At 40.8% G+C, this 19,326-nt stretch overlaps 1 pseudogene; it reads right to left on the reverse strand.

Moving 5' to 3' along the window:
- Positions 1 to 2,785: 2,785 nt before the first annotated feature.
- The window catches only part of LOC102421671, a 22,790-nt pseudogene continuing 6,249 nt past the window's right edge, over positions 2,786 to 19,326 (reverse strand).

The raw sequence follows: 19,326 nt of genomic DNA on the forward strand, positions 1-19,326 counted from the left end.
TAATGGCTGGTTACTTCAAAACAAGTCCAGTTGCTCTCCAAAACTCAAGGGACTAGGAAAGAGAGACTGATAGAAATCATCACACAAAGACAGCCTCAAAAGTCATCCTGAAAAGTCAAAAATGTCATCCAGCCATCTGGGAAATTAGTTCAATGCATTCAATCTAATGTGCTGAGCTGCAGAAAGTTCGACCAAAAGGCATTCCAAAGATTAACCATAAACAGCTTACATGCTTTTAGACTCCTCATAAGATTTTTCTTCTTGTTGTGAAAAAATAATAATAATAAACACTTATGTACTGCAAACAAGTACCAGACCCTCTTCTAAGGGCCTCATATATATTAACTCATTTAAAGATGTTTTTACACAATCTACAACATTGACGCAAATGAATAAACCGTAATTCTATTAGAATCCCTAAAGGTCAAAGTAGGAATAAATCAATGTTTTCAAAGACAAGAATAATAAATGGATTTAATTACTTCTTAGAAGAGAACCACAAAGGAATCTAAGACCTCATTATTTATATATTGGTCCTCAGGAGTTGTTGAAAATTCTATCCCATAAGAGGAAATGCAGCATTTTTACTTGTTCTTAGTTCTTTCTTTTTGTTCTTTGCTTTCTTATCTTGCTCATCTGTGAAAAGTATTTTTTCCAAATTTCTTTACCCCATATTGAATTTTACCAGTACTTGATAGGCTTATAAGGTATGGTTCCAAAAAGTTTCTCTCTTTTCAAATATCATTTCTCCAATTCTAGAAACAGTTTCCAGGTGAATGGTAGAACTGGGCTTAGTAGGCAAATAGCCAGGCCAATACCAAGAATGAATATATGATTCACAATACATGTTTACTCTATAGCAAAATATCTACAGATGAAAATTAGACTATAAGCATTGTTCTGTTTTGCTTATTAAAGGAAGATGTTTTAAATGTGTTGAACACCTTAACTAGCTAAATATCGACCAATATAAACTGCTCCTAAATCCAAATGTAGTTTTTGTTAAGCCCAGATTTCAGGATCCCCAATAGACCACCTGGGAGCCAGCCGAGTCTGATGCAAAAGCAGATAGAGTCTTTATTCAGGCTAGCTCGAGCTCCCCGACCACACTTGCCGACGCAGAGGCGGGGGGCGGGGGGGGTGGGGGGGGCGGCAGAGAGAGCTAGCCCTGTGAGAAGAGGGGTTTTATAGCGGGATTGGAGTAAGGGGAGGAGAGAGGACTGTGGGCCCTGCCGATTGGCCAGGTGCAAGTCGGGGTCTTGTTACACAGGATGTAGTTGTGTCTATGGCGCGCACTTCCCTTGATTGTCATTGGTTAGTTTAAAGAAATCCTAGGTGTGGCTAGCAGAGGCTTGGGCTTCCGGGAAGAAGCTCCTTGCCGAGCACATGGCTAATGGCTGCTGCCCAAAAATGGAGGATCCGGGGTAAGATGGAGGGCGTAGCCCTCGCCCTTTCAGTTTTATTTCTCATAAAAATAGTAGATATCATATTTGTCCTCACGTATAGTCTAGCCTATACATAAATTCCATTTGAGAGATAGCTTTGGGATACAAGCTCATTACAGGATATTTTTTTGGTAATAACCATTCCTTTGCAACTAATAAAAAAGACATTAATTTACCTTCTAAGAACTCGTAATTTGTTCTGAAGCATCTTTTGTTGTTATGTATACCATTCTCGAACTTGAAGGCCGCACAGGTACCGATTGGCAATGACTGATCTCCTGATTTTTGAATGTGTCTTTGCTACATGCGAAAGCTTTTTCTCTCTTTTGTAGTGGTCAGAACTGAAAAACATAGGTTACATAACTTTACCAAAATGCACCAAACCCTTTGCTTACATGTTTTCAATCAAGAAACGATTCTTTTAGGAACCAAAACTCTACATGATCCAATTGCCTTTTCTTACAAATTGATGTATTTTTTTCACAGAATATGTTAAATACATTTAACATTTATGCATAATGTATTTTTCACAGAATATGTTAAACCCATCCATTAACCAACCTGTAATCCCCGCTCCTTCCAAATCTCTTAAAGGAGCTGGTCATTTTGTAGTCCTTAGTACAAAAGGAACACATATCTTAGGCATATACCAGAGGAAGCTTGGAGAGTTCAATGGGTCCACTGCTGAATAGACAAAGTTCTGACCCATATTATTTACTAGTGACTTCCAAGTGCATGAGCAGGAATATTCTTTATTTCTCTCAAAGAACTAGAAAAGAAAAGGAGTATTGGTAATTTTTCTTGTATGCCTGTTAGGAAGCAGTGTTTCAGTTAAGCTTTTGACTCTGAAAAAAAGAGCATGCTGCCCTGACCAGTTTGGCTCAGTGGATAAAGCATCGGCCTGTGGACTGAAGGTTCCCAGGTTCGATTCCAGTCAAGGGCATGTACCTTGGTTGTGGGCGCATCCGCAGTGGGGATATGCAGGAAGCAGCTGATCAATGTTTCTTTCTCATTGATGTTTCTCTCTCATCGATGTTTCTAATTTTCTATCCCTCTCCCTTCCTCTCTGTAAAAAATCAATAAAATATATTTTTTTAAAAAAATTTTATTCAATGATAAACCTACAAAATTCCCCCTCCATATAATCCCCAAACTTCACAATTCTAGACACTGGAATATATTTCTCAATTTCTTCCCAAGTAAGGTTCTCTTCATCCTTCCCCAGGAAGCTCCCAGTCTTCAAGCCTTGTTCCAGGATCGAAAAGAGTGCCTTGCCTTGACCAGGCGGCTCAGTTGGTTGGAGGATCATCCTGTACACCAAAAGTTTGCGGGTTAGATTCTTTTTTGATTTAATAAAGGCTTATTTTTCAAAATGTACAGCCGGTGAGATCTGTTGTTCAAGCATCTTCTCCAGCAGCTGGGGCATCCCCACCCTTGGTGTTTGTGGTGTAAATCACCTGAGCTCTGTGCTTTGAGACTAGTTTACTAAGTCCTTTTCTAAGGAGCTCCTGAAGGGCTGCCCTGGCCAAGGAGCCGCGAATCTTCAGCCTCTCGGAGTTATAAGCTTGGGTTATAAGCTTGTAGTTGGGAAGGTCCTTACAGAGCTTGTCATATGTGGCTTTGGCAAACAAGACCAGGTTATTGAGCTTGTCCCCAACTTTGCCTTTGGACCACTTCTTTTTGGCCTGGCCCCCGAATTGCTCACGGGGTCTTTGTCTTTCTTGGCCGACTTTCCAGCATCTTTCTCCTTCTTGTGGTCCTTGGGCGGCACCGCGGGACTCAGAGAGCCTGTGGGTTAGATTCTTAGTCAGGGCACATACCTAGGTTGCAGGTTCAATCCCCGGTCAGAGTGCAGACGGGAGGCAACCGATCGATGTTTCTCTCTCACATCGATGCTTCTCTATCTCTCTCTTTCTCTCTCTCTCTCTCTCAATCAATTTTTTTTTAAATCCTCAAGTGAAGATTTTTTTTAAAAAGAGTGCCTTGCATATAGTTGCCTCAATAAATGTTTCTTGAATTAATTAATTAGTTTTAAGTTTCTTTCCAACTTCTTTCACAGGTCAATTTCTCTAGCTATACTCAGCCTGTAAATAAAGTAATTTCCATTTCACCCTTATATTTCTGGAGGTGTGGAGAGAAGCGATACTGTTTAACTAAACTAACAACTGAGCCAGGCCTTATGTCAGGGAAAAGGGAAGTGAGAGTGGCTAACACAGTTTCTCCCAAGACACTATCTAGTTAGGTCAGAAAAGAGACAAGGCAGTATTTTCCTGGTCATAAGAGGCCTTTGTTTTCACACCATGAAATAAAACCCTTGGTTTAGATGATGACTTTTCCACAAAGTGTAAGATAAAAACAAAGGGCTGTGGAAGCCAGGGAGCTTTGTGGCATAACCAAGGAAATCTAATTCACCAAAAATTCCTAGTGGGAATGCTTCTCAAGGCAGTATTTTGCCTGGTCATAAGAGGCCTTGGTTTTCACACCATGAAATAAAGCCCTTGGTTTAGATGATGACTTTTCCACAAAGTGTAAGATAAAAACAAAGGGCTGTGGAAGCCAGGGAGCTTCGTGGCATAACCAAGGAAATCTAATTCACCAAAAATTCCTAGCGGGAATGCTTCTCATGGGAAAAGCACTCCGAGAGACTAATTCCCAAGGATTTTCTGTGTGTGTGGCATGGCATGGAGGAAGAGAAGGTAAACAGAGAAGTGTGGCAGGAAGGAAATTCTGTGGATGAAAAAAACACACACCAGGGACTTTTTAGTTGCAGCCATAGCAGTAAATTTCAGTAGACAAAAACGCTTCTCAAACTATCTGTGGTAAACAACCAGGTTTGATTTTTATTTTTTTACTAGAGGCCCGATGCACAAAATTTGTGCATGGGTAGGGTCCCTAGGCCTGGCCAGCGGGGCGATCAGGGGCCCCTGCTGGCACCAGCCTTGGCTGGCCTGGGGCCTGCGGGCTGGGGCCAGCTCCTGCATTAAGTGTCTGCCCCCTGGTGGTCAGTGCTCATCATAGTGACCAGTCATTCCACCAGTTGTTCTGCCATTCAGTCGATTTGCATATTAAGCTTTCATTATATAGGATTTCCAATTTGTTGCTAGCTGATCTCTGATCTTGGAAAAGGTAGAGAGAGACATGACACTTCATCCCTAAAGTATGGAAAGTAAAGAGCATCATGAATGTAATATTATCTGGCTGCTGGAGGATTTTTAAAGAAATTTTGCAAAAGCCCATTAACAGTGAACACACAGTGAAAAGCCTAGTTACAAACTAACAAGTTAGCGCGCTAGAGCTTTATAGATGCTGGCGGGAGACATGAGATTCGCGAGTCAGAGGAAAAGGACAAGTTATTACTCACTACGGTAGCAGTGGCCAGAGTATCAGCCTTTGAGCCAGTTCCTCCAAGCCCCAATACCCACAGAGCAATGCAAAGAGAGCCAGTGACGCCTGCATCCACCCTGGGTAGAGTTCCAGCAGAGAAAACTTGAATTTAGGAAACCTGAATATTTTATCATGAGAAATCAGCATGCCTGCCTTTGCCCTGGAAAGAGACATGATCCTTATTGTATTGTACGGAAAGCATGCTGAACCTTTGCTCCAGAGGGAGACACTATCCTTATCTTACAGGGAATATTATTCGGTCCCTATTGCTGCGGAAACAAATTACCACAAACTTAGTGGCTTAAACCATACAAGTTTATTAGCTTGCAGTTCTAGGGGTCAGAAGTCCAAGTGGACTAAAATCAAAGTGTTGGCTGCTTTCCTTCTATAGAAGAATCCATTTCCTTCCCCTTTCCAGCTTCCAGGAACCGCGAGAATTCCTGGGTCCATGGCCCCTTTCTTCCATCTTCAAAACTATCCAGATCGAGCAGAGTTCTTCTCATGTTGCCTCACTCTGATCGTCCTCTCTGCCTCTCTCTTCCACTTTAAAGGATCCTTGTGATTACATGAGACCCAACCAGACAATCCAGGATAACCTCCTTATTCTAAGGGCCTTGGACTGATTCACATTCTTAATTCCATCTGCATTAATTCCCATTTACCCTGTAAGGAAGCATAGTCAAAAGCATTTACCCTCCTGGAATTCAGACATGGATGCCTGTAGAGGGGCCATTATTCTGCCAACCTCACAAAACTGCAAGAAAACCTGTTCTTGGCTCCAGAGAAAGACAATCTCTATCTTTCAAGGCTGTTAGCTAAACAAACATCCTTGAGAAGATATTCCAGAGCAAAGGGCAGTCAGTGCTTTCCTTCACAGGCAGGATATTCACGGTCAATGGTCCCCCAATACCTATCACAACCTCCTGCCCTTATATATTTGCATAAAAACTATATATTTTTTCTCATACTGTTGTTGCTGTTTTACTTTGTTTTTAAATATTACACCTGTTTCAATTTGTTTTTAAATGTTACACCAAGGCAACGTTGGTCTATATAGGTTCAAAAGGCTAGATCATTCCATGTCCCTGTGGAAACTGAAATTATAACTCTTTTTAGCAAAAGTTTCCTAGTTGAATCAGGGACTATGATTTGATCAACCATCGTCAACTTGCAGAGATCAATGAACACTTTCAGAAAACAAAGCCATTTAAACAACCCCACAAAGTTGGTTTGGTGGCCAACGCTGGAGGGAAGGTCCTTTTATATTTCATCTCAGTCATGAAGAATTTTCCATGTCAGGAAATTCTCCATACTTAACCTTAAAGCTTGCTATTTGCAGCTTTAACCCATCTCCTCTTAAAATGTCCTCAGGGATATCTCTTTCACATGATTCTTTGTGTCTTCCAGAAGGAACAAAAATAAAAGCTTCTCCTGACACTCCTTCCTAATAAATTGTTCTGAAAGAAATTTACCCTGTTCCTACCCCAAAACCATCCAGATGATTCATCAGTAAATTTTAATTTTCCAGCGAAGATGGATTCTATCCATCAGAAGTTATGCTCCGGGCACATGGCAGTCGAGGGTCATCTTCTAACAAAACTAGCATACATGACTACAGTTTCCCAACAGGTTGAAACCCAGTGTCTTATTGAATGTATACTTTTTTCTAAAAACTGTTAGCTTCATGCCATCCAAATGGGATTGTCCTGAATCCCATTCACTGTGGCTACCTGGGGAGGTCCCTGGGGAGGTCTCCGTAAACAGAAGCCAGAAGTGGGCCACCAGCCTGCAACGGCAGAGAGCACACGCAAGGGCATTCAACTGGAACAAAAGAAGTACAAAGGAGGAACCCCAACCATGAGGGGGAAGGGGTGTCCACAGAACGAAAGCAAGCATCGCAGGAGAGAAACAGTTCATTCTGAATACTGGCAAGTCCCCTCCTGCAATCGGTCAAACAAGGCAGTTCTTGCCCCTTTCCCGATCTCGCTTCCCTTCTTCCTGTTCCAACTGCCCCAATCAGTAACATTGGTTGGCGAGGTGGCAAGAGTGAAGGGAGCACATGGGCCATGTGCTAGCACAGAGGGATGGAACAGTCCTCAGGAGGGAAGGAATGTCGGTCCTCAGACTTTTCTCTCATACTTTCAAGCCCCATCCCAGGCTTAAATGTCTTCTGCACAATCCCAAAATCTATTTCACATGCACACACAGACAGAAATTATGATTTATAAAGTTCCTTCAATCTCTAAAATTTGGTAACTTTTGGCATTATTTTTATGGGTTGGTCTTTACTAGCGTTTAAAAACTCATAAAATCGGGTAAATTAAAACCTAGGATGGAAATATAAAAAGCAATTAAGCCTAACAAGGCAAAGAAGACCAAAAGGTAAAGAGGAATAAAGCAAGATAAATGGAAACAGATTGAAGCAGACAAAGGGGCCCGATTTCCAAGAGGGACAACAAAGTATGCTTTAACCTAATTGATACCTCATGATGAAGTCCATGGAAGCAAGATGGCTGGCAGGTGGACTGAAGTCACTGCCTCCAGCATCTGTCCATCCCCACTGAGGTGAGCATAGCTCCGTTCCTTTCTGGAATGTGCATAAGGAAAACCAAGCTCTCAAGTTAAAAAGCTAGGAAGCCAAGGAAACTGCTGGGACGGTGGGCTTGAAAAACATCAGATAGTCAGACACAGAACGGACCTTGAATCCAAAGATCACAATGAAGTAATGGGACTAAATTAACAGAAGCCAGAAAATAAGCAGAAACTAGAAGTTCGCCAAATTCACTAAGTCCAAACAGATCAGCCACCAAGATAACTTTGAAACCCAGACAAAGAGGCAGCAGTCTTCCAGGGGAGGCACACTTGCCTGGAGGTGTGTGAACATTTTAGAATGGGTACAAAGCCACAGATAGTTTTGAAACATCAGTTTTCAGATCCTCTATTTTTATAGGTACTTTTTCCTATAATTGGTATGACTGATACTTCATTCTCCTTACAGTCACTGTCCTCCCAATTTGCAAAAGAAAGATCTGCCACTCACATATCTCAAACCTCAAAATGTTCCAATTCCAAAAAGGCAATTTGATAATTCCTTTAATCAAGGCCCCATAAACAATTTCATATATATATTTCTCAATGGATCTAATTAAGAGATGCATTTCCTGTATGTTTTTTACCTTTTAAAAATAATTATCAAAAGTTTTAATATATCTATACCACTTTGAGCAATAGCAGACTATTAATAATCATAGTGATAATTCAGTATCTAAGAAATATTTTAAGATAATAACCTTAATGTCTCAGAAAAGTAAATGTAATTTTTAATTTTAGTGTACATATTTTTTGTTGCTATTTCAGTTAAGTTTACTAGGTTGAATGTATCAGTCAACGTTCTTAAGAGAAACAGGGTCAATAGGAGATAGATTTGTTTTAAGAAATTGGCTATGTGACTGTGGGCCTGGCAGGTTTGAAATCTGTAGGGCAGTCTGGTAGGCTAGCAACTCGGGTAGGAGTAATGTTGCAGTCTTGAGGCAGTTTTATCTTCAGGAAACCTCAATTATTGCTCTTAGGGCCTTCAACTGATTGGATGAATCACACCATTATCAAGGGTAATCTCCTTTAAAGGCGTTAACCACATCTATAAAAAAACCTTCACACCAACACCTAGATTAGTGTTTAGTTGATTAAGTGAGTACTATAGCCTAGCGAAGTTGGCAGAAAACGAACCATCACAGTGAATGACAGATGTGCAAAAATATGTTACAGTAGGATAAATTCTATAAGAGGAGTGGAATGAAAATAAATTTTGAAAAATAAAAGAAAGAATGCAATTTTTTAACATCAACAGCAAATCTATATATATATATATATATATATATATATATATATATATATATATTTACTTTTATTGATTTCAGAGAGAAAGGGAGAAAAAGAGAGCGATAGAAACATCAATGCTGAGGGAGAATCATGGGTTGGTTGCCTCCTGCACATCCCTTACTGGGGATTGAGCCCGCAACTGGGGCATGTGCCCTGACTGGGAATAGAACCAGTTCATAAGTCAATGCTCAACCACTGAGCCACACCAGCTGGGCCAGATCTTTTTTAAAAGAGTATTTTTAAATATAATTACATATTTTGTAAAAATTTTAACTTATATTGAAAAAATGAGATGTCAACATAAAAGTAGGCAAGCTTGTATAAGTATTGATCATAATATTCCTTTAGAGGTCATGACAGCAAAAACGTTTGAAGACAAGTTCTAGAGAAATAGAGTGTAGCTATTAAAAGTATGAAGTCAGTCAGACTTATTATACACACATATTACCTATGTGACTTTAGGACAATTGCTTAAATAGAATTATTTATTTTGGGGGTGTTAGGCAAAACGGTTTCTAGTGTTTGATGTGACCAACGCCATCTTAAGAAGAAGCAAGTTGGTCCCAGTGACCTGGGGAGGGATGGGTCCGTATCACCTGAAAGGAATGTTCTTACATAGATAAGTCGGCCCATTCCATTGTTTACTGCTTTGGAATACACAGCGTTAACTAAGCGCTTGGCTACAAGTCACCTGTGTTTCTGGGAACCATATAGAGGGTGGGCAAAAGTAGGTTTACAGTTGTGGGTATGAGTGTCTTCTTGTATTGTTATTTATTAATTATTGTATCCTTTCCCATACGATCAACTGTAAACCTATTTTTGTATCAAGCCCCATTACCTTTTGGTTGCAGAGATCCACCTAAGACTGCTTCTGTCTGTAAGTTCCCTGAAACTTTTTGTTTAATTCTAGAGTTGCCAGCCTCTTTCTGTGATCTCTCGCCCCATCCTCCTTGGGAAGTTGATTCCAGGGCCCCTCAGGAAATTTTCCCAAAGCGGGTTGTTGTTGTTGTAACGTTATATTAATAGCACTTAATACATCCAGTTGGGGAGAAGATTAACTGAGATAATATTAGCATAGGTCTTGACAGAGAGTAACTTGACAAATGCTATTATTATAATAATAATAATTATTATTATTATTCAACAAGTCTCATTTGCAGTACATAACCTACCACGATCAAAATCTGGCTTATCTTGCCAGACTCACATTTCTCTAATCCTCCTTCAGGGTCAATCCCCAGGGCCCCATAATGTTTGCTAGTCTAGCACTAGAATCGCCACATTTCTTAAGCACATATAGGACATCTGTTTTCTCTCTTGTACTGGACACATATCCCAACCAGGCTCCTTCTTAATGGTTGCCCTTGTTCTTTAAAAGATCTCTAATGACTGTGGACCTCAAAGTCCCTTTGCTGAACCACCCAATTCTGATCTAGCTCAAATGATTTTGTTTGCCTAGAGGAGCTGTTTATGCTTTCAGGCGACGTGAGTCAACAATCATTCCATGTCCACTGTAGTCCTTGCAGGCTGAGCATGTACGTTTGGAGGGTTTTCCTGACTTTTGGCTGGAGTCTTGTTCTTTTCCACACTCTCTGGGTTGTCAACTTAAGTGCAGTCTGTCAGCTTCCTGGGGCTGCTTCTCTCCAAGTCAAAGTATCTCTCTCGAGCCTCCTTCCTATAAAACTCAGAAATTATTGAACTATCCAACTATTTTCTGGAATCTTGCTTATTCAACCCAATGGACACTTTTAATCATATAAAAGAGGTTCCCCAAATTTAAGCCTTCGTATTTCTGTCAACTGGAGTCTAGAAAATAGGCCTCTTCAAAGAAAGAAAACACAAACATTTTTATTTGATCTAAGATTTCTTTCAACTTGATCTTCACAAGGCATAGATTTTCCAGATCAAACTTTCTCATTCCCCATTTAAATTTTAAAATTAGATCATTTTTTAAATTTAAATATTAATGTACTTTTAAGACCCTTCAGAAAATTGGGGAAAAAGGGGGGCGGGGGTGAGAGAAAATACCACATTTCCATCACCCAAAGACAAACACTGTTAACATTTTGAGATCTTTTCTCTAAGAAAAAATAAATCCACCTCCTCCCTCTGCCCCCACCACCCCGCTACCCCCTTGCTACACACACACACACACACACACACACACACACACACAACTTATACACTTTAAAAATAAAGGAGGGGTGGAAAAGGCAGATCAAATGTGACTTTCTGACATTAAATCTTTTACAGACATTTGTGCTAATTACCCAACAACCTCCATGTCCTTAGGTCACCAAAGAGAACAAGAGGTTTTCTGAGAAGGCTGAGTTGGCCTTACCTGCCCCACTGCTAATTCCAATCTGGTCTCTCACTTTTACTAACAAGAAACGCTTCCTACCATTTCTGTCCTTTAGATGGCAGCATGACCTCTAACACTTCACTGTCTTTTTCCCAAGCTTATATAATTCTCACAATCAAAAATGATTTTAAGGTTGAATTATCTGAGGGAGTGCTGAGGAGTTGGAGAAGTTGAGAGGAGAAGGAATAGTCATTCAAGGTAAAGATGTGGAAAATGGAGAAGCCAGAAGTTGTCTGTGGAATCAAATGTTTCCAGCTAGGACATCTATGCCAAAGACCATATACACTTGGGTTATAGTCGCATATCCCATTAACTGTTACTTGCAAGATTCTGAACAAAATGTGTTTGTTCATTCACTATTCATTCGATATATATTTATAGACTTCCTACTGTGTGCCAGATTCAGTAGGGTAGTAGACAGTACTAGACAGGAGTACTGGCAGTACTGTAGGCAGTAGACAGTGGGATACAGAGATTAACAGATCATTTTTATATTTACTTATTAGAGGCCCAGTGCACGAAATTTGTGCACTAGTAGGGTCCGTAGCGACTTCCAACTGCTGGCCGGGGCCTCCCTCCCTTTCCCTGGCCGACCCTTCCCCCTGGTTGAATTCCCAGAAAAACTCCAGGTCGAGGGGACAATTTGCATACTATTCTTTTATTATATAGGATTCTGCTTTCAGTGATCTTATATTCTAGTGTAGGAGATAGACAATTAAAAAGTAAACAATATGCAATCATTAAGTTGCACACCTGAAACTAATATAAAGTTATATATCAATCATACCTTAATAAAAAAAAGTCAACAAATATACAATATAAATTTAGGTAGTGATAGGACTACAGTAGGTCCTCGGGTTACATCAGAGATCCATTCCTATGGCGCGACATAACGTGATTTTCGCTGTAAGTCGGAACCCACCTACATAAGCACCTACGTCACTCACATGGAGCACATACACAGCAGTAATGAAGTGAAACTAAATAAATAAATAAAGAAAGAAAGAAAGAAAAGAAAACAATTCCTTGACCTTGTGGTAAAAAATAATAAAAAACATAAAGCACATATGTACATACGTCGAAATGACGGAACTTTTTTTTTTATTAAATAAATGGGAGATGACAATGTAACCACAAAATGATGTACGTCAACGTAACCTGAGGACTGCCTCAATAAGGAAAAATGAAACAGGGTAAAGGGCCTAGAAAAGGTGTAAGAGTGGCCATTTTAGACAAGATTGTCAAGGAAGGTTTCTCCTGGAGGTTATATTTGAGCAGAGACCTCATAAAGAAAGCAAGAGAGTTACTCAAATATCTGAGGGAACATAAGGCAAAGGCCGTCATACTCAGTCAGACATCCTTGGCTTGCTCGATTCAAGAGAAGAAACTAGTGTGGCTGGAATGGGGTAAGCAAAGCAAGGAGTAGCCAGAAAGATGGGACCTTTCAGGGCCTTGTAAGCCAGGGAAAAGGTGCCAGGTTCTATCGTAAAGGTTTTGAACAGAATAGTAATATGGTCTAATTGCAGTTCTAAAAGAACCGCTCTGGCTACTGTACAGAGTATATCCTGGGTTTAGGGTTAAGGGAAGCAATAGTAAAGCAGAGAGGTCAGTCAGGAGGCTGTTACAAAAACCAGTGGTGGGATGGTGGTGGGCGGCGGTGGGTGGTGGTGGAAGAAGGGACAGAGAGCAGAAGACTGAGAGAAGGTTTATTTGCTGGTAGTGCTGGGAAGGGGTGTGGCCGGGAGGGGGCCAATAGTTCTGTTCTGGGCAATTGGGTTTCAGTTTCTATTAGTCGTTCTAGCACAGATGTTAAATAGGCAAGCGGATGCACAAACCTAAAGCTCAATGGAAAGGTCAGAACTGGAGAAGACTTGGGGAGTCCTGTGTATGAAGATAGTATTTCCAACCAATTAGGTGGGAGCACATGTGGATAAAGATCCAGGGACTGAGCCCTGGGGCACTCTAACATTTGTAGGGACCAGCAAACTAGGAGAAAACCCCAGCAGTTAGGTGTTCTGGAAGTTGTTGCTTCAATGAGGAGGATGTGATCAACTTTGTCCAAAGCTTCCAAGAATTCAAGCAAATGAATATCAAGAACTGGCGGCTGGGTGTAGCAAGATGAAAGTCACTGCTGACGCTGATGAGGGCACTTTCAGCAAAGGAAAGAACTGATTATACTGAAAGAGAAAATACAATACAAAGGACATAAAGAAATCCTGTTGAGCCTTAGCTTGTTTGGCTCAGTGGATAGAGCCTCGGCCTGCGGACTGAAGGGTCCCAGGTTCAATTCCCATCAAGGGCATATGCCCGGGTTGTGGGCTTGATCCCCGGTTGGGGGCATGCAGGAGGCAGCTGATCAATGATTCTCTCTCATCATTAATGTTTCTATGTCTCTCTCCCTCTCCCTTCCTCTCAGAAATAAAATAAAAATATCCAAAAGAAAGGAAGGAAGGAAGGAAGGAAGGAAGGAAGGAAGGAAGGAAGGAAGGAAGGAAGGAAGGAAGGAAGGAAGGAAGGAAGAAAGAAAAGAAAAGAAATTATGTTGAGTTTGCAATGAAGAGGAACAGAGACTTGAGACAGAAACTAGAGGAAGATGAAGGGGGTGTGTCTAGGAAGAGCTTTTAGAGATGGGAGATATTTCAGCACACTTATGTGTTGATAGAGATAACTCAAGAGAGAGAAGGAAAGATGATGCAGAAGGAAAGATGATTGCAGGAGCAGAACCAAGTGAGGAAAGTCTTTGCACACGTGGAGGGAAGAGGCTCAGAGAGAAGCAAGTACAGATGGAGAAGCACAGTAGACAGACTAGAGGCTGGATTCTGCAAAGACGTTGTGGTGGGAGATGAGGTAGTTTTTAGATTGTCTCCATTTTCTCAGCGAAATAAGCAGCCAGAGGATCGGCCGTTAAAGGAGGGATAGGGAGTGTTGATGGGTTAACGAGAGAGGAAAAAGTGTAAAATATTCCTCTTTGGAATGGGAAGGTGAATTCATCAGGGAGAATACAATAGGATTTCTGAGCAGTTCCATAGTTTGCTTGAGGTTTAAGGTCACAGAATGCAAATACTACCTGTCAGCACATGTTTGGGCTTTTACTCTAGTCACAGGAAGATGGATCAGGAAGCCCTCCACTGCTTTCTGCAGGTCTCTTACCACTCCTCTGACTTCTTCACTTTCTCAACTTTCTCTCCCCTCCCCACTAACACAAGAATCAAAATGTAGTGTTTAAAGGCTCATTCTCCACCACCTTCTCTTACAGCTACGCACTATGCTTCTCAACGGCGTCCTTCATTTCCTGACTCCAGCTGTCTTCTCCCAGATCTACCTTCTCTGCAGACTGAAATCCTTGTCTCTTGGACATCTCCCCATGGAGCTTCCACTGCCTCCTACAATTCAGCAAGCATCACAGAGAGCTACCTGGCACAAACAGCATGCAGCTCCACAAAGCCTGCTCTTCATGAGACGTTCTATTTCATTATACCGTCCACCTAATCTCCAAGACAAGAGGCCTTAGAATTGCATTCACTGCCTTTCTCTTCTTAGTTTTTTTGCTCCTCTATATCTAAGCAGTTGCCAAGACTTTCCATCAATTCTATTTTTACACTGCCTTTCACATTTAACTTCAGAATCACTGCCCTCATTTAGGCTGTTGTTTCTTCCTAAATCTATTTTCTACAGTAACTATCATTTTCTTTAGTTACTGTAGAAAATAGATTTATGAAGGATCTGATATTAGTCCCTGCTCAAAACTGTAATGCATCCTTAACAAAGCCCAGAATTCATATTCTTCCTCAATTCATCATAGATTTTTCCAGCTCTTACTGCCCCTTGCTCCCACCCATGGTTTACATAATGCCAAACTCTGAGCAGTGCTTAATCCTACTATCCCCACCCCCACCCCCATAACATTCAGGCCCTTACCAATATAAATGGGAGCATCTCAGTTCCTCAGCCCCCCTTGCAGTAAGAATAGTGAGATGTATCGCTTCTAGGCTGAGTCAGGTGAGAGCCAAGTGCCTCCTTTCTTTTCTCCGATTTCATTCATTCGGAGATGAATGAATGTATTCTTATACAAGTGAGAAAACTGAGATCTAGAGAAATTAAGTTACTTGTAAATTATAATTTCTAACATTTACTGAGCACTTACTATTTTGCAGACATTCTTCTAAATGTCAGTCATCTTGGAGGAGACATGTCCCAAATGGCAAGATGAAGGAAGCCTGCCCAAGCCCTATCAGATATTATGTGAGTGAGAAAAAAATATAATTTGTTATGTCCTTAGGATTCGGAATTTGTCTAATGAAGCAGCTAGCATTCATTATCCCGGTGCTCTAGCCCTGTGCCTTTCTTTATACAGATGCCTTTGCTAAAATCCTTTTTTCCTCTTTCCATCCAAATTTCTGGCTATTGAAATCCTCTCATACTTAAAGGTAGTACTTTCCAAACACTAGCATGTAAATTGCCTGGTTCATGATGGGATTATCCCTAAATCTGGGGAGAGGAGGGAAATGATAACATAGTAAGATTCCACAAAAGCCAATATGTGGATTTAAAAGCGCTCTCCTTGGGCTGAGATAATTCCTTTCCTCTTCAAGCACCTTCTTGAATAAAATAATAGTGATATTCGATGGCAGAAGGAGTTCCTCACCCCTTTCCCATTATTGGGCAGTATTTAAGTTTGGCATATGCATTTTGCTTCTAATGTTGTTTTCTAGATGTTGTCACTTTCTAATATTCCCAAATCTGGCAACTTTAATGCATAACAATTTTGCCAGGAATTCTTCCATTATCCTCCCAGATCCAAAGTGAGCTCTGTTATTTATTTTGCCTTGAGCCTTTTGGCATTTGAGTATATACCTCTCCTCATAGAAAGAAAATTTCTTCAGACACATGATTTTATTACTAGCCCTAGCAAGAAGTTCAGAAAAATGCATTCTTATACAAATGAGAAAACTGAGATCTAGAGAAATTAAATTACTCAGAAATTATCATTTCTAACATTTGCTCAGCAATTACTATTTTGTAGACATTCTTCTACCGTAAGCATTTCAAATACCGGCATATATTTACTAATTTCATTCTCCCAACAAACCTGCATGGTAGGTTACCATCCGCATACCAATTTTGTGAAAAGATTACACAACCGGACTAAGGTCACACAAGTAGGAAGTGGTCACTTTCAGGTTGGAATCCAAGTAGCTTGGTTTCAGAGACCATGCAGTTAATCACTACATTATAGGGGAAATGGGGAGGGTGGCATTTTAAAATGCAAACCAGTCCTGGCTGGTGTTGTTCAGTGGTGAGAGCATGGGCCCAAGCACCGAAAGGCCTCAGGTTTGATTCCCAGTCTAGGGCACATACCTGGGTTCCAGGTTCAATCCCCAGCCCCATGCAACCAATCCACCTCTCTCTCTCTCTCTCTCTCTCTCTCTCTCTCTCTCTCTCTCTCCCTCCCTCTCTTCCCCTCCTGCCTCCTAGTTCTTAGATGGCATTCTTTTCTTCTATAGAAGACCAAGGTTGTGAAGTCACCTTCTCTTCAACCTGCTTTTTTAAAGTATTTATAATTTCAAGTAAGTTTACCAGAGGATTCAAACTTTTTGTAGTGTCTGATCAGTATTTCTGCATAATTAATTCAGATTTCCCATTCGACATTCTAATTTTCTACATGCATCTGTTTAGCTGTAAGTCCTTCCTATGTCTCTGTATATTTCTTTGCCACTTGTCCCCCAGAAAGAAAGTAAATTAAGTCATCGAACACTGTTCAGGCAACTGAGACAGAAACTCAATAATGTGGGAAATAAGCCAATAACATGAAGCTTCCATTCATTAAGATTTTCAATACCTGTTTGGTCAGGTTTAAATAAAGCTGGATTCATCTGAGAGCCCTAAATTTTAAATGCAGTGGGGACACACACAGGTTGAATTCTTTAGACGGCAGGTATGCCATTTTATACCTACATACAAAGAGAATTTTGGATTTCAAAGACTAGGAAAATGTTAGCACTACAAAAAAAAAAATATCAAGAACAGAGTGGCTGGCTAGTCTAAGAGGCAAAAGTGCTTTATTTTAAGGTGGTTTCATATTTTATTTGCCTGAGGAAACCCTCTTAGAAATCATGGAAAATTTTATCCTTGGATGGCCCTCATATGATATCATTTCTCTAAATATTATGTTACCAGTATGTATGAAAAAAATATATATGTTGTTAGAAGAAAAAATTAGCAAATGTTTATAGAAGACCCAAATTACCTACATTTTACACGTTTTCTCAGTGTCAATGTGGTGAATATCCCTCTTCCTCCATATCAGTGACAGTCCCAAGATGAAACTCACCTTACTCAGGAGAGTGTCCCTACTCTGCCAGCAGACTCCTGGCAAAAAGCCTGCTAAGCTCCTCCCCCACGTTCTCTTATTTCAAGGACCCATTTTGCAGCACCAATGACTTGCCCTGGGGATAGCAGGAGGTGCTCTCTGGTAGTACAACCTTGACCGATGAGCCAGCCCATTACTTTAACAACAAAGCAGGTTTCTCTTGTTGAAATCTTTTAGCTCCATTCACATATCAGCTGCCCCTGAATGCCAGAGATTCACATGGAATTTGGAACCTGGTGTCTCCTCCCATCATACAAATCATCTCCCCACTTCCCCACCTATAGAAAGACTCAAAAGCATTCATAATTTACAGAGGATGACAGACCACACCACAGCCCAATTGTAGCCTTCCCGTTTCCCAATGAGATTGCTGAACACCTCTTCTTTAAGGAATATGATCTGATGCTGACTAGGGAGTTGGGGCATTCTAGCACATATTTTGAGAGAGAGAGAGAATATTATATTGCCACTAGAGGCCCGAAATTCATGCACGGAGGTCCCTCAGCCCGGCCTGTGCCCTCTCGCAATCTGGGACCCCTCAGGGGATGTCGGGCCTAAACCGGCAGTCGGACATCCCTCTCGCAATCCGGGACACTGCATGCACCAGACCATACTTTTCATACAGGTGAAAGGCATCTTGCTGTTATATGGGCAGCTACATTTTTTTGCCCTGATTATAAAAAGTAGTACATAACATGATCCTTCTGAGGCAGTAGTACCATTTTCCCCATCTTATGGGTGAAAAAACTGAAGCAGAGAGAAGTTAAGTAATTGGCTTTGTCACACAGTTATAAGTGTCAGAATCAGGGCTGACCACGAAATATGCAAGCCTGAGTTCATGCATGTCATTGCTGCATCATCCTGTTTTTTTTCAGTGTTAGAGTAGCCTTGCCAGGTTTTAATTTTAAAATCTAAGAGACTGTTCCCAATATATAGGATAGGGTCCCTAGGCTTGGCCGGCGACCAGAGTCATCTGTGGAGCGACTGGCGGGTGGGGTGTCAGGGAGGGTCCCCGCTGGCACCCACCTTGGCTGGTAGCCTGGCGCCGTCCACTTGCCAGCCTCACCCCCCAATTATCGCTGTCACTGCTGGTCACCTCCCTTTTGGGGAGCAGACACTCAACACAGGAGCTTCCCCTGACCGGTCATTCTGCCAGTAGTTTGCCATTCAGTCGATTTGCATATTAGGGTTTTATTATATAGGATATTAAGGTGATATTTTACCAACATAAATATGCATTGCTAATTTTTAAAAGGTCTTTTTATTTTTCCCTGGCTGGGTAGCTCAATTGGTTGGAGCATCTTCCTGATACACCAAGGTTGTGGGTTTGATCTCTAGTCAGGGCACATACAAGGGCAACCAATGAATGTATAAATAAATGGAAAAACAAATTGATCTCAATCTCTCTCTCTCTTTTTCTCTTTCTCCCTACCTCTCTCTAAAATCAATAAATAAATTTTTTAAATAAAAGGTCTTTTTATTTTTATCAAAGTCACAATTTACATTAATGTTAACCTAGCATGAGAAATTCCTAGAAATACACACATACAGTATTCCACACAAACACACAGAAAGTATGACTATATTTACTAAAAACATATAATATTCCATTTCCAGGTCATCAAGAACTTACAAAATTCAACTATAAAGTAGTGAAAAAGAAACCTCACAAAGTGCAAAATTCAAAAAAAATTCCAGGCCACATTTGTTGACCATCTATACCAGCGGTTCTCAACCTGTGGGCCGCAACCCCTTTGGGGGTCAAATGACCCTTTCACAGGGGTCACCTAAGACCATCGGAAAACACATATATAATTACATATTGTTTTTGTGATTAATCACTATGCTTTAATTATGTTCAATTTGTAACAATGAAATTGGGGGTC

The sequence above is a fragment of the Myotis lucifugus genome, unplaced genomic scaffold (genome assembly GCF_000147115.1).
Source record: "Myotis lucifugus unplaced genomic scaffold, Myoluc2.0 scaffold_78, whole genome shotgun sequence".
Lineage (NCBI taxonomy): Eukaryota > Metazoa > Chordata > Mammalia > Chiroptera > Vespertilionidae > Myotis > Myotis lucifugus.